The sequence below is a fragment of the Hippopotamus amphibius genome, chromosome 5 (assembly GCF_030028045.1).
Source record: "Hippopotamus amphibius kiboko isolate mHipAmp2 chromosome 5, mHipAmp2.hap2, whole genome shotgun sequence".
Taxonomy (NCBI): domain Eukaryota; kingdom Metazoa; phylum Chordata; class Mammalia; order Artiodactyla; family Hippopotamidae; genus Hippopotamus; species Hippopotamus amphibius.
The window spans coordinates 41,862,695-41,878,128 of NC_080190.1; the positions used below are offsets into that span (position 1 = coordinate 41,862,695).

Consider the following 15,434-nt stretch of genomic DNA (forward strand, 5'->3'; position numbering starts at 1 on the left):
TTGAGAAACACCTGCTTCCTGGACCAATCCCTCTCATGAAGTGATTCAGATACATGTGTTCCTTTAGGATTTATTGTGTGAGAATAGACCCTATGTTCTACCAAATGCCGTTAAAGCTGAGGAGGAAGGCAGCTGCTCAATTAAGCTCATGTGTTCTGTAGATGCTTCCATTTGTTTTTGTTTTTGTTGTTGTTGTTCTTGGTCTCTATAATGAACAGAAATCTGCCTCCTAGTAAAGCATACTGTTGTTTTTACTTTTCATGTCTAAAGCTTCTTAGGATCTAATTCCTCCTTTGTGTCACCTCTGCATATCTTTCTATTTGGCATAATCTTTCAACTCTTTTTCTTTTTCAGCCAAACATTCACAGGGTCTCAGTTACTCTCCTTTCCTGGAAGAGCTCTAACTTACCAGTGTCTCTCTTCAGGTGGAATTTGGGACACAGTGCTGGGTACAGAGATGTTCCTCAGGGCATCACACACATTGGTGGATAATTAGAACATATGGAACAAAAGAAATGGTTAAATTATGGAACATTCTTGTGACAGACTGTTATGCAGCCTTTATGTTTTCAAAGAAAATTTCTGACCATGAAAGTGTGCAAATTACATTAAAATTCAGGATTCTTAATAGGATGGAAGTATAATCTTAGTTGTGGTGAAATATATGCATATATACACGTGTAGAAAAAAAGTGAAATTTATCAAAATGAAAATGCTGTGGGATGATGGTGGATTTTATGTTCTTCATTGTTTTCTATTTTTCTATAACAAACGTGTTTGTTATTTTTTTTAATCCATAGAACTCTACATCACATTCCAGGTGAGAATTGGTACACACAGAGTACAGTGGGGTCATAACCTGCTTTTATCTGTGCATTGCTTCTTTTAATGAAGCCAAAGCTTAAGTAAGGCATTTCAGATTTTGGATTATTCATAAAGGATGCATTTGGAATAAGGCCTTTCCATTTTATTGCTTTGAAGCCTTTTGTGTTTATCACACTCCATTTCTTAAATAAATTTAATTGGGGAGAGGGGTTTGCTTAATTTGGTCATAGAGAGTTAGGGTATAATATATACTGCAAAATTTAGAGTATAGGAAAATACAAGAGAATTCCTTTAAACATATGTGGCTTAGGATGATTATACAAAAACAAAAAACCAGAAAATAAAATGTGTTGGAGAAGATTTAGAGAAAAGAGAACTCTCATACATTACTGATAGAATTATAAAATGGTACAACCACTTTGGAGAAAAGTTTGGCAGTTTCTTAAAAAAACTGAATATAAATTTACCATATCACCCAGCAGTTTTACTTATAGGTGTCTGCCTAAGAGAAATAAAAATAGGGAATTCTGTGGCGGCGCAGTGGTTAGGACTTTGCACTTCACTGCTGAGGCTGTGAGTTCGAACCCTGGTCGTGGAACAAAGATCCCACAAGCTGCATGGCATGGCAAAAAAAAAAAAAAAGAGAGAGAGAAATAAAAACATACATTCACACTTGTACAAGAATATTTAGAGGAGCAATGTTCACAGTAGTCAAAAAGTGGAAATAATCCAAATTCTTCTCAATTGTTGATGAATAAACACAGTGTGTTATACCCACACAATGGAATATTATTTGGCAATAAAAAGTAATGATTTACTGACACATATAGCAAAATAGATGAATTTCAAAACCATTATGCTAAGAGCATGTAGCCAGATGGAAAAGATCACAGACTGCATAATTCCATTTGCATAAAATGTCCAGAAAAGATAAATCCACAGAGACTGAAAGGAGGTGAATGATTACCTAGTGGCTGGAATGGGGATTAATTGCAAATGCATGATAGAGATTTCCTTGAGGTGATCTAAAACTGGATTTTATGATGGTTGCACAACTCTATAAGTTTACTAAAACAATGAATTTTGCATTTATAATGGAAGGATTTTATTGTATGTAAATTATTCGTCAATAAAGCTTTATTTATAAAATTGAGGTATAGTTGATTTACAATATTATATAACTTTCAGGTATACTACATAGTGATTTACAATTTTTAAAGGTATGCTCCGTTTATAGTCATTATAAAATACAGTAGGTCCCCTACATACGAACGAGTTCCATTCCAAGAGTGCGTTCATTAAGTCCAATTTGTTCAGAAGTTCAACAAAGTTAGCCTAGGTACCCAGCTAACACAATCAGCCATATAGTACTGTGCTGTAATATGTTTGTAATGCTTTTCACACAAATAATACATAAACAAGCACAAAAAATAAACATTTGTAATCTTACAGTACCGTACCTTGAAAAGCACGGTAGTACAGTTCAATAGCTGGCATACAGGGGCTGGCATTGAGTGAACAGGCAAGGAGAGCTACTTACTGGAGGAGGGAGAGGAGGTGGGAGATGGTAGAGCTGAAAGATCGTCAGCAATAGGAGATGGAGGACAAGCTGCAATTTCACTCATGCCTGATGTTGATGGTGCAGCTTCTGGTGCCTTGCTGGATTCAGTTCTATCTACCTCTTGAAAAATGATCCAGTGATCGTTAGCAGTACCAGCTACATCACTGTTGCTTTTACGCTTGTTTCCAGACATCCTGGGCTTAAAATAAAGATACTGTACTACTGTACTCTATACAGTACTGTACAGTAAAGTACACAAAAGCATAACCACTTGTAGAAGATGCACGCACCTGACAATGTATGCCAGGCATGTCAACTGACTTATGTGATTGGACATGTGTTCACATGTTCAAATCTTTGAAAGCTCTCAACTTGAAGATTCATAGGTAGGGGCCTTACTGTACTGCCTATATTTCCTGTAGTCTAGAGTATATCCTTGTAGATTATGTATTTTCTACATAGTAGTTTGTACCTCTTAATCCCCTATCCTATCTTATCCTTTACCCCTGCCTCTCCCCACTGGTAACAACTAGTTTGTTCTCTGTATCTGTAAGTCTCTTTCTTCTTTGTTATATTCATTAGTTTTATTTTTTAGATTCCACTTGTAATTGATAACATACAATATTTGTCTTTCTCTATCTGACTTATTTCACTAAGTGTAATACCCTCCAAACCCATCCGTGTTTTTGCAAATGGCAAAATTTTATTCTTTTTTATGGCTAAGTAGTAATTCCATTGTGTGTGTGGTGTGTGTGTGTAAGACAGCAGGGCACACCACACCTTCTTCATCTGTTTGTCTATTGATGGACACTTGGGTTGCTTCCATATCTTGACTATTGTAAATAATGCTGCTATGAATATTGGGGTGCACATATCTTTTCAAATTAGTGTTTTCGTTTTTTTCCAATATATACCGAGGGATGGAATTACTGGATCATATGGAGGTTCTATTTTTTAGTTTAAGCTATTATTTATTATTTATTTTAATAAACTTATTTATTTATTGGCTGTGTTGGGTCTTCGTTGCTGTGCGCAGGCTTTCTCTAGTTGTGGCGAGTGGGGGCTACTCGTCATTGCAGTGTACTGGCTTCTTATTGCGGTGGCTTTTCTTATTGCAGAGCACCGGCTCAATAGTTGTGGCTAACAGGCTTAGTTGCTCCGTGGCATATGGGATCTTCCCGGACCAGGACTCAAACCCATGTCCCCTGCATTGGCAGGCGGATGCTTAACCACTGCACCACCAGGGAAGTCCCAGCTATGAATTTTTTTAAGAGGATTATGTGATTAACTTTTCTTCATAGTTCTCTAAAATACTGTTATTAAGCAAATCTCCAGAAGACTCACCCTAAAACAGAGCCACAGACACAGAGGGGGGAAATTATGTTCTAGACTGTAGCTTTCTGCTAGCCCGACAAAAACTTATGTTGCACTTCTCCCCATCTAGACCCTTAAGGAATTTGTCTTTCACTCTAGTTTGTCATCAGTTTTCCTTTGAAGATTGATTGTCTGCTCAACACAAATACTGAAACTGTAATAGTAATTTCATTTTACTTGTAGCACAACATTGCTGAAGTCAAATGTATTTCTTGTCTTCATATTTACAAGCATCTTAGATGATCAAAGTTGTCACAGAGGAAAGGAAATTAACAGTTTATTGGTACATACAGCAGAAATATTCACCACAAAGGTAGGGATGACTTGGTCACTGATTGTCATGCATGTCACAAAGCAGAATTCCCTCTGAAAATTGGATGACTGATACTCATTCTCCAGTGAGCTTTTACAATTAAAAATAACTTGACATTGAACATGAAGTGTGGAACGTCTAATTTTGTTTTGGAAAGCTTATTTGTCATTCTGGTCATCCTTAGAAGCTCCTTATCACAGGGCACATTCCTAGGTATCATGTTCAAGAAAGAATACATACCATCTTTAAAATCTTACTTGCATATTGCTAGGGAAATTTATATTTTAATTTTAAAATAGTGGTTGAAAGCCCTTCTTTGAGATCTCTAAGTAGAGTTGTTTCCCCTTAAATTTCTGTTTATTTGGATTCTTAACTTCTATCCAAGCAGCCCATTGAAACCTACAAATAATAATGAGCAGTGTTGGTTTGCAGACTTTCATATGTCTTCTCTTTTTGATGTTTTATATAGTAACAGTCTGTCCTCTCTTTTGGGCCAATTTTTGTGCTTTTTAATTTTTCTATAATTCTTTCATTCTGTATTATTTACTACTGGCTCAGCTAAAATGTATTGACATCATCTTGAAGGGTGACTGGTTCGGGTTAGGGTCACTCGTGGAAAATTGTATTGGGGAAAGGTTCTTCATTTTCCTCTTTTTGATTAGTAGCTACAAAGGAGTTTGAACTTTTATTTTAATACATTTAGGCTACATGTGCTTTTCTAGTTTTCAGGTTTTGTTTTTGTTTTTTAATTGATTCATTCCTTCATTCAACAAGACAGCATTTGATGAAAACTTATAATGCCATGTACAGGAAGTATGGGAGTGAAAGACGTAATTTCAGCCTCAGGAACTTACCAATAAGTTGACTGACCATGGGCGTCTAATATAAGTGCTCCCTTAGAGGAAAGGAAACAAGGGATGGGGGGGGCACTTAACAAGAGGTTGGGATAATCAGGGAGGACTTTCTCGCAGTTGAGTCTTTTTTTTTTTTTTTACAGATTTATTTTATTATTTATTTTTTATTTTTGGCTACATTGGGTCTTCGTTGCTGCGCACGGGCTTTCTCTAGTTGTGAGTGGGGGCTACTCTTCATTGCTGTGCGTGGGTTTCTCATTGTTGCAGAGTGGCTTCTCTTGTTGCAGAGCACAGGCTCTAGGCGCGCAGGCTTCAGTAGTTGTGGCGTGTGGGCTTAGTAGTTGTGGCTCACAGGCTCAGTAATTGTGGCACACGGGCCCAGTTGCTCTGAGGCATGTGGGATCCTCCCGGCCCGGGGATCGAACCCGTGTCCCCTTCATTGGCAGGCAGATTCTTAACCACTGCACCACCAGGGAAGCCCTCAATTGAGTCTTGAAGAAATAAGCCAACTGGAGAAGGGAGGGAAGAATGTAGCAAACAGAAAGAAAAACTTGTGCAAAATTATAGATACACAAAAGAATCTGGAGGTTTGGGAAACTCAGGCTAGTTCAATTTGACTAGGGAAGGGGTGCATGAAAAAAGTGTTATGGGTGAAAGCTTGGGCAGTTGTGTAAACTCTGTCTGAGAAGCAGAAACAGGGATGCAGGGTGCTCAGCAGAGAGGCAGTCTGTAAGTGCTCTGTGTTCCTTATTGGTGTAAGTGAACATGGTTCCAGATGACATCTCTTCCGATTAAGCATTAAGGAAGCCCTCTTCACTAACTTTTGATCCATTTATGAAATCCTAAAGCCTGACAAATAGTTTGTGGCTCAGATAGATAGATGCCTCTTGTCAATGTTTTAAAATGTTTAGTAACTATGAGGTATAATTACTGATTTTGTTATTTCCTGGAATACTTAAGATATAGTAATTGCAGGTAGATGGCAAAACATCATAGTGGCTGGTTGGTCAGGCTTTTGAAGTCATACTTGCAAATTTCCTGTTTCTAATCTGCAAAATGGGGGTAATTATAGTACACATCTTAGTGTTTTTCTGAGACTGGGAAGATGTGGACATGGTTAGCAGAGACCAAGCACCTTGAAAGATTACTGTAATGGTAGCTAAAAGTCACAGTCTTTCTGTGGTCATGCTTTCGGTGGTAAATTCATATGTATGTTTTCTCTCCACTTGGCTCTGGTGTTTATTTTTACCTTTCCTATTTTTATTCACCATCTTTATACTTTTCCTATTTATTTTCTCCATTCAGTTATTAAATTGACTAGAACATGCTGGTAAATGCCTCTGAAAGCAAAAGATTCAAAGTTTTTCAAACTGCAAGTTATGACATGTTAGAGAGCCCCAGAATCAATTTAGTGGGGGTACAGCTAGCACCCTTGTTTTTATGAAAGCCAACAGAACGTAATTGAAAACACAGTAGTGTAGAGGAGTCAGTAAGCATTGTTTTTTTAAGTTTTGTTTCAGGTATGTGTCTATTAAGTCATTGTGCAAATATATTTCTTCCTACAAGTCTTGGTCAAAAAATTTGAAAGTAATTTTTCTGAAGGGCAGAAGAAGTTTTTTTGTTTTGTTTTGTTTTTTTGTAGGATCTTCCCGGACCAGGGCTCAAACCCATGTCCCCTACATTGGCAGGTGGATTCTTAATCACTGCGCCACCAGGGAAGTCCCAGAAGAAATTTTAAAGAAATCAGAAGTTTCTCCTTTATTTGCATCAGGATCCCAGATTGCTGTACTATTTAGATAAAATCGAGCAGATTAGAAAAGAAAAGGAAAAGTTTGTTTTTTATAAAGAGTTACCGAACATAATTTTAAAGGACATGCAGGTTGTTTTCAGGGTGCAGTAGGAAAAATGCTGTCATTCAAATAATCTGTCTTCTGGAAACTTGGAAACTACTTGGTCTTCAGATTATGTAAAAAGAATTTTGAATGATAAGGTGACTTTTTCCCATTGCTTTTGTGAGCGGGTACACACGTACACGTACACCCACCACAATAAGTACCCACAGCTTGAGGAGTATGAAGCCCAGGAAGCAAACTGTGCCTTCTCTCTCTGTTCTTACATTATCTATTCAAATCGTTGCTTATGTAGGGCAGCCAGGTTAATCCTTTCTATCTGTACTCCCCTACTGAGTTGATATTTTCCTTCACTGTAAGGTATTTTCTAATTACTTTGTGAATAAAATATTTTAGCTTGAAAGTAAAATTGAGTGCAAAGATATGCTTGTAGCTAAAAATGTGCTCTCATTAATGGTTGCATTGGGGCTGGTTATGCTATGGAAGGGTCTCTGATGGTCCTGGAGTGGGGCCTTGCCTACTGTTCCGTGTCTCTTTTGGTTGGTAAAAGTAATTCAGAACATGGTGAGCCCTTAATGACAGGAGTAAATGTTTTCTTTTTTAAACAATAGTTTTCTTGGTTCTGCTGTAGGGGTAATGCTTGGAGCCTTAGTAATTTCCAACTATTGCCAGCCTTGTAAAATACCTTTTTTAAGAGATCTATGCCCAAGTCAGTGGATCTTGTTTTTTAAGTTCATGTAATCTTTACATTTCATTTTCTATCACCAGATGTTTTGAACCACTTTTGCTTAGCTATGCTCTGTAGATGATTCTGGATGGGAGTAGACCTTCAGATTTGAGCAGAAGTTCTGACGTTCCAGCTGTTGCCATTCAGAGGTATAGAAAGAGTTGATTTAATTCTCAGTGGCCTGAGTGAAGGTCTGGAAGCAACTGCTCATATATTTAGAAAAATAACTTCCTTGAATTCTTCCATGTCTATTTTGTTGACTTTCTTTTCTACCGTAAGAGAAAAAAATAGATCAGCACGGTGGTATTTTTGCCAACCTGATAATGATACTAGACTTACTCTTTATTTGAACAAATTGTTACCTCTTGAACAATTTAGCTGAACCTTCTGAGGCAAGCAAAAGTATGGATCTATCGTTGTAAACTCAAAAGCACATATAAATCAAGTCAGATAACTGAAAATAATGAATCAAGGAAAATAAATGTATGACATTCCTGGTCAAGTTTTTGTTTTCTTTTAACAGAGAATCTCTGGTTACATATATATATGTAACACACACACACACAACTAAAAAGTGAAGGTGTAAACATGATAACAAATGGCAACTGGCCCCCTTATTATGGGGATAGAAGAGATTGGTATTGTCCATGGCGAAGTGGAGAACACATGCTCTGCCCTAACCAGACCTCCCGTTTAGCCCCAGAAGATGGATGTCATTTGGGAAGTCAAGCCCAATGGATTTAGATTTTTTTCAGGAGAAGCCAAATTCAGATTTTTTTTTTTAAAAGAACCTCCGTTCTTCTTTTTTTTTTTTTTTAATTTATTTATTTATTGGCTGTGTTTGGTCTTTGTTGCTGCATGTGGGCTTTCTTTAGTTGCCCTGAGCGGGGGCTACTCTTCATTGTGGTGTGCGGGCTCCTCATTGCCGTGGCTTCTCTTGTTGTGGAGCACGGGCTCTAGTTGCATGGGCTTCAGTAGTTGCAGCACATGGGCTCAATAGTTGTGGTTCATGGGCTTAGTTGCTCCACGGCATGTGGGATCTTCCTGGAGCAGGGATTGAACCCATGTCCCCTGCATTGGCAGGCAGATTCCCAACCACTGCACCACCTAAGAAGCCCCAAATTCAGATTTTTAATGAGAAATCTCTTGCCTTAAAAATGTTGGCTCAGGTTTTTTTCTTTTATTCTTTCCTGTTTTTTTTTTTTTTTTGTATACTGCATAGGCCAAACAAAATTTATCTGTTAGCTTAACTTGGCCTATTGGTTGCCTATTGATGACCCCTCAGCTATAGATTTTCCAACAAGAACAAATGGAACTTTTTCACTGCTAACAAGTTTAGTAATTGTGAAGTGCTCAGGATCCCCTCTTTTAAGGAAGTGGCATCCTCTGGTCTTGAATTAAAAGAACAAGCATTGGGTTACCAATTTGTTGTGTGTTAGTGAATGCAAAGATTTCTGTGGCTGGTCACATTATCACTTAGATTGGAGAAGGGAGTACGTGAGAGTACAGCTAAGGCAGAATGATATAGATGCTTTAACAGGGGTCTTAAAAAGCTGGGTGAGAGCAATGAACCTAATCTAGGTACTGGAAAAGGTTTACAGAGAAAGTGATAATGAATGACACAATGTAGTATGAATCACATTTTGTTAGAAAAAGAAAAGGGGAGGTTTGTCAAGGGGAGGGAATGTATAAGCCACTTCAAAGTTACATTGTGGGCTTTGAAATGTCTTAAAATGGTATAATGGGATATGATTGGAAGGTAGCATATATGAGGAAATATCATTGGAACCAGGCCAAGGGGGGACCTTGATATCAGTTCGTAGACCTGAGACTTAATGATATAGTTAAGGAGAGTCATTCCAGGGTTTAGACCAGGGGAGAGCTATCATCTGATCTGATCTGTTCTGTGTATTCTTATCCCAAATCCTGGACTGTGTCCCCTTAAAGTGTTTGGAAGCCTTCTCTGAGGGATTAGTTAAAATAGCCATCCTTCCTAGATGCTGGCTAAGAAGCTGTGTGATTTCTGGCACTGGAAATTCTTAAGAATCAACTTTGCACTGGTCACAGTAAATTTCATCCTTGTGATTTCCAGATGAATCTATAAAGCAGCATTCAGGATTCAGTCAGAACACCTGGTGATTTTACGAGTATGCAGAACATAGTCACCTGTCCTGCATTTGTGTTCTGTGCAAAGAATAGAATACCTCTATTAAACACAACAGAAGTCATGAAAACATAAATTAGGTGGAATTAGGTTGAAATTGATTGGAAAGCAAATGCAATGGTGACCTTAATTATTTTAACAAAAAAAGAGATTGTATGCAATTGCCAATAATATGAAAGTGGAATGAAAATATAATATGCAAACATAAGCCAATAAAATGTCATTTTTAATTTTAAAATATTTAAGGTACCTGGAAAAAAACTCTACAATTATGAGAAAATTATCTCAAATTAAAAATAAAATACAAGATTAAATCAGGATTTAGGGACAGATTTCTTTTTCCCTCCTAAAATGCCAGTGGTTAGATTTCACTAGTGGGTAATGTGCCATGAAAGACACCTGTTGATCAGTGCTTGGGTGTCGGTCAGGAAAAACCAATCAACGTGCCAAATTATAATCAGATAAAAAAAAAATGTCCTAGGCAGATGGCCACTTTGGCACAATTGGTAGAAACAATGTATGAATTAATGTGAATTGCTATAACACATTATTTTTCTCTTCCAAGAAACTGAATGTAGAATGCATGACTCCTGTTCACCAATTCAGGAGTAATTATGGGTCTAAATTAATCACTTGGTTTATCACTCGCCAGTTGTTCACTCTGGCCTCTCTGGACACTTTAGAGACAAGAAACAATTTAGCTAAACAATATTAAATAAATAATCCAAGCTCACAAAAATAAAGAGAATAAAAATGATAAATCTTCAGCTTCTCATATTTTACATAGTTAATAGAGCAGTGCAAAAATAAATTCCTATAAGGCTCTTGAAACAAATTTGTAGTTAAGCAAAGAGATACTTTGATTGAAGTAAATAAATCAGGGAAGCCTATGATGATAGCACGCAATGCTTATGATAAATTCATTGTCATGAATGGACGGAAAACTCCTATTTAGGGGCTTAGTCTTACTTTCATTATGTTTTTAAACTGTAAGCTGTCAAAAGTTCTTTGTAGAGGAAAGCGGGTTTAAATGCATGAGTTTACTTTTTTTTTTTTTTATAAATCACAGCCTTCTTATTGGTGTATAAATATATTTGACAGTTGATTTTAGAAGAGGGAAATCAACAGTACCCTGGGACATTGGTGACCTTGGCTTTTATCTTTCACTTCACCAGTAGTCAGCTGTATTCTAAAGCAAAGCCACTGATTCGCCATAATCAATTCTGTAAATTAACAGGATTGGCCGAAACAATATTTGGGCCCTATTTGTCATGTGATTAGTTTTTCATTTTATGCTTTATTTATTTAAAGTACTCAGTAATTAGAATTGAGAGTGCAAGAATAAGCTGGCTGATGGTAAACATCTCCTCCGTGAGGACACTGCAATGTCTGGCATAGAACAGTACTCAGTACTTAACTACTGGTTCTAGGATATCCTAAGAGCTAAGGGTGATTTGAGTGTGCAAGTGGGGTGGTAAGCTTTGGGCACAAGGGTGAGGTTTGGGAATACTGCACCCAGGCACGTGGGAGGGGCTTCTCGTTTGGTCCGCCCAGAACCCAAGGATCTGTGTGTCCTATTCCTGGCTCATTCTGTCTGCTATGCTTTGTGACTTTTTGCTTACCAAATTTGCCTTTTGTTTTTCTTCTAGGCTATTTGCACCTGTATCAAAGCCTTTGATGTGATAGGTAGCAAATGGGGAAAATAGTGTGATTTACTTAATGATTTTCTTTGAGTTCTATTGTTTTCAAGGAAAAGCTTTAATATACAGAACAAGACACCCTTTGCTAAAGCCCAAGGCAGCAACACATTGGTTTGGCTATGCATTGTGTCTAGTTAGTGGTTGGGCATCTTGTGGTGATTCACTATGGTGGTGCATATTCCAGCTTTTACTGCTGAAAGCCTTTTCATTGGAAAGTGATTGTCAGCCTGGCCCCTTGAAAACATGAAATAATGAAAGTAGCTCAATGTGGGTGAGCAAGAAGGGAAAAAGTTATGAGTAATCACTGATGTACCTCGAGACAAGGATTATATATTTTTCATCAATTAAACGGTCATAACAGTTTAGAGTTATGACTGATAATTCTGTCAGCTGGTACTAATGAACTTTTTACAAAGTTGAAAATATGGTAGAAATAGCATGGCCTTTCTGGGTTTTTTTCTTGTGAAGTTTTTGAAAAATTGACGAGCACTGTTTTATTATTTTAGAGATACATATTCTGGGAATCTCTTTTCTTAGAAAAGTAATGGAAGTCTTTTCTTGAAATCCCAGGTGTAAATATGTAGTCTAAGCAATGCCTGTAGTGCTAAAAAGTCTGTAATATGAGTGAGCATGTGTCCAGGCAGAAAGGTATCTTAACAAGTGCATTCAGCAGTCATGAGGAAAGATATATTGTTAATATTTCAATATTTGATATGTGATTGAGTTTTATTATGATTCATTCAACTCATTAGTGTGCTTAAATGCTCTAATCTAGAAACTACAAAGTCTCTGGTTTTCATGTACTTTATTTGCCTGCCATCTTTGAAGGGCATAACAGATAGCCAAGTAGCTCTGTGTTATAATACAAGCAGAAGAGTTAAGATGTGAATGATACAGGCAGGAGAGCCTATCTCTGATTAGGATAGAATCCTGGAGACAAAAAGGAAGCAGGATGTAATCATTTTTCAGTTAATTAACTGGAAATAATGACACATTGAAAGCACTATTTCCTAATTAAGTAAGAGTGGAAAGAACAGAGTCAACCAACTAATTAAGGTTAAGAATAAGAAAGATATGCCCACTCTTACTGAATCAAAGAAGTACCTTAAATGGCTCACGGGGACAAAGACCATGCATGCCTCTTCAAAGAAAACTGCACATTCTTCAAAGAAATAGCAGCTGTCTTTACACACGACAGAACTAAGAAGATAAACTGTAGCTTGAGCCTAAATGGTATAATCTTTTTTAAAGAATTGCTTTGGGTTTTTTCAGCAGTTGTACTTTAAAAACAATTTTAACATATTTTACAATAGGATGGATGAGGACTGAACCTTTATGTAAGCCATCTATATAAGAAGGCATGGGAAATTAACAACAACAATAGTAAAGACTGGCTGGAGATAGGACTTTTTAACTTTTTTTAAAATTAATTAATTAATTAATTAATTTATTGGCTTTGTTGGGTCTTTGTTGCTGTATGCGGACTTTCTCTAGTTGCAGAGAGTGGGAGCTACTCTTCATTTAGGTGCCCGGTCTTCTCATTGCGGTGGCCTCTCTTGTGGAGCACAGGCTCTAGGCATGTGGGCTTCAGAAGTTGTGGCATGTGGGCTCAATAGTTGTGGCTCACGGGCTCCAGAGTGCAGGCTCAGTAGTTGTGGCGCACAGGCTTAGTTTGCTCCGAGGCATGTGGGATCTTCCTGGCCCAGGGATTGAACCTGTGTCCCCTGCATTGGCAGTTGGACTCTTAACCACTGCGCCACCAGGGAAGCCACAAGATAGCACTTTTTAAAAGCTAAGTTAATTCTGAATTTCCTGGAAGCCAAGTTTTAAAAACATAAAAAATGTTAGTTCTAATCTTTAATTTTTCAGTTAAAGGAATAAATAAATTACTTAAGAGAAATAAACTTTTTCATGCTACTGAATACCAAATCAAAGTTAATATAAAGATTCTTATTTAAATGATTTTATTAAGAATTAATTATGAAATGGTACATCCAAAGTAAAGCATTTGATGTATCTGATAAAGCCTATGAGTCTTTGGAAGCATCTAAATGAATCATTTTTCTATTCAGATATATAAACGTCCTTTGCTTCTTACCTCTTCCTAGCTCTGTGACCTTGGGTCAGTGACTTCTTAGCCTTAGCCTCTGGATCTACAAAATCATTATGCTGGTGCCTTCCCAAGGAGCTGTTGTGCTGATTAAATGAGATAGCACATCAAGAGCAAAATCCCTGACACGTAGTAATTGCTCAATAGAGCTGAGTTGCTACCGTCATTGTCATCATCCTCAACACCATCCTCAACATTTCTACCACTTCCAAGACCTGCAGTGTGTCTTCCAATGCTAAATAGTAGTGAGACCCAAGAAATGGAGTCTGATTCCACTGAGGCAGCCACCCTGCTTAGAATATCACTATGTGTATTCAAGAGTATCTAGAACATAAGTTATTAAACCAGCAGCTGACCCTGAAAACAAATGTCTTCGATTTTATGGTGTCAAGAATCGGAAGCTACTAGAGGAAAGCTGCTTTCTACGTCTCTTAAGACCTGACTTTTTTTTTTAAATTTTCTGTTTGCTCCTTTCTTCTCTGACTTGCTGGAGTTTGTATATGCAAGGATAACGTGAGCTGCCTAGAAAAGGAACAAAAAGAAAGCAAATCACAAAATAAGTATCAAGGATTGACTAGCAGTAACTACTCTAGTTATCTTTCTCACTTGTTCTGCTGCAGCTGTGAATTGTGTTTTTCCTTGAAGAGCAAAAGATGCTTGCGGAAAAATATCAAAATCATTTGACTACTTTTTTAGGGGGTCTCTGGAGATTTAGGACTGAGCTTTGAATTTTTTTAAGGTTGCTGAGTCCTTCACGTTTAGGAAATTAGTCTTTAGGATGCTCTCAAACGAATAGTTCAGATTCTCCATGTAGCTCTTAAACTTGCAAAGTTCTCTGACGTTGCTCTTAGCAACGCAATGATAGATGTTTGCATCTCTTTTTACATTTGATCAGAATAAAAGACGTGAATATGGAATAAAATATTGTCTCCTCCAAAATACAAGTTTTCCTTTTGTGTTTCTCCATATGTTGATCCTTTTCGGATGTTTTCTGAATTTGTGCAGTTTCATTACTACAATAGATTGTTACATTTGGCAAATGCATGCCACATGATGTGGTCAAAGTATAAATGAGGGATATGGGTACAGAAACAAATGTAATAAAAGAATCAGACAAAGGGTGAGGGGAAGACAACCTCTACAATATTGCTATATGGGTAAATTAAAGAGTCACAAATGACTGCCAAAAATAAAGTTAAAAAAAATTTTCCTAGTTTAGCATCCCTGAGGCAATCTGGGAGGGGAAGGCACTAAACAGTGGGCTATGCTCAGTGGGCTTGCAGCTGATTCTGATCTCAAGAGTACACACGAGTGGAGAACATAACCACCACCATCGCATTAATTGTCCTGAGTCCCCCTTTCTTGGGTTTGCAAATGTCCTGGGTCGTAGAATCACCTGGCGAGTGGCCCACACCAAGTAATTAGGTAGGATTTGAATCAACCCTTGGGTGATGGATCTTTCAGTCTATGCGTAAGGGAGTGGATGATGAAGTAACATTATCCACTCCAAGAGATGAGAGCATTCCTTCTGGAGTCTGAAATGGATACTCCCTGGATGATGGCATGGCTTCCATATGTTTCTTGGATATCCAAATGGTTCTCATCTTGGCAGATGTCCAGTCATCTGATAATTTGGTGACAGTGGGAATTCTCTCTTCTTAGACAACCTCCAAGTGATCTTCTAGCTATGTTGGTCCACTCTGTTAATATCCTACCATCTTTTGTAGTCGTCTCTACTCTTCTTTTAAATGTAAAGAAATCACATTGTACATTCCACCCCAAACCAGAGATGTTTATTTCCTCTTTCTTTCCTTAAGAATTCTCTTCTTTCTTAAAAACTTAGATTTCTCATTAAAACCAGAGCTAAAATCAACCAGTAAAAGCAGTGCTGTTTCCCATGAGTGATGGGCTTAATCTTCAAATAGTAAGAGGGGAAATATTTCCAATCCAATCCAA

At 37.5% G+C, this 15,434-nt stretch overlaps 1 protein-coding gene across 2 annotated transcripts in view; it reads left to right on the forward strand.

Annotated features, from left to right (window-relative positions):
- The window catches only part of PRKG1 (protein kinase cGMP-dependent 1), a 1,182,497-nt gene that overhangs the window by 582,610 nt on the left and 584,453 nt on the right, over positions 1-15,434 (forward strand). The gene's annotated exons all lie outside the window — the stretch shown is intronic.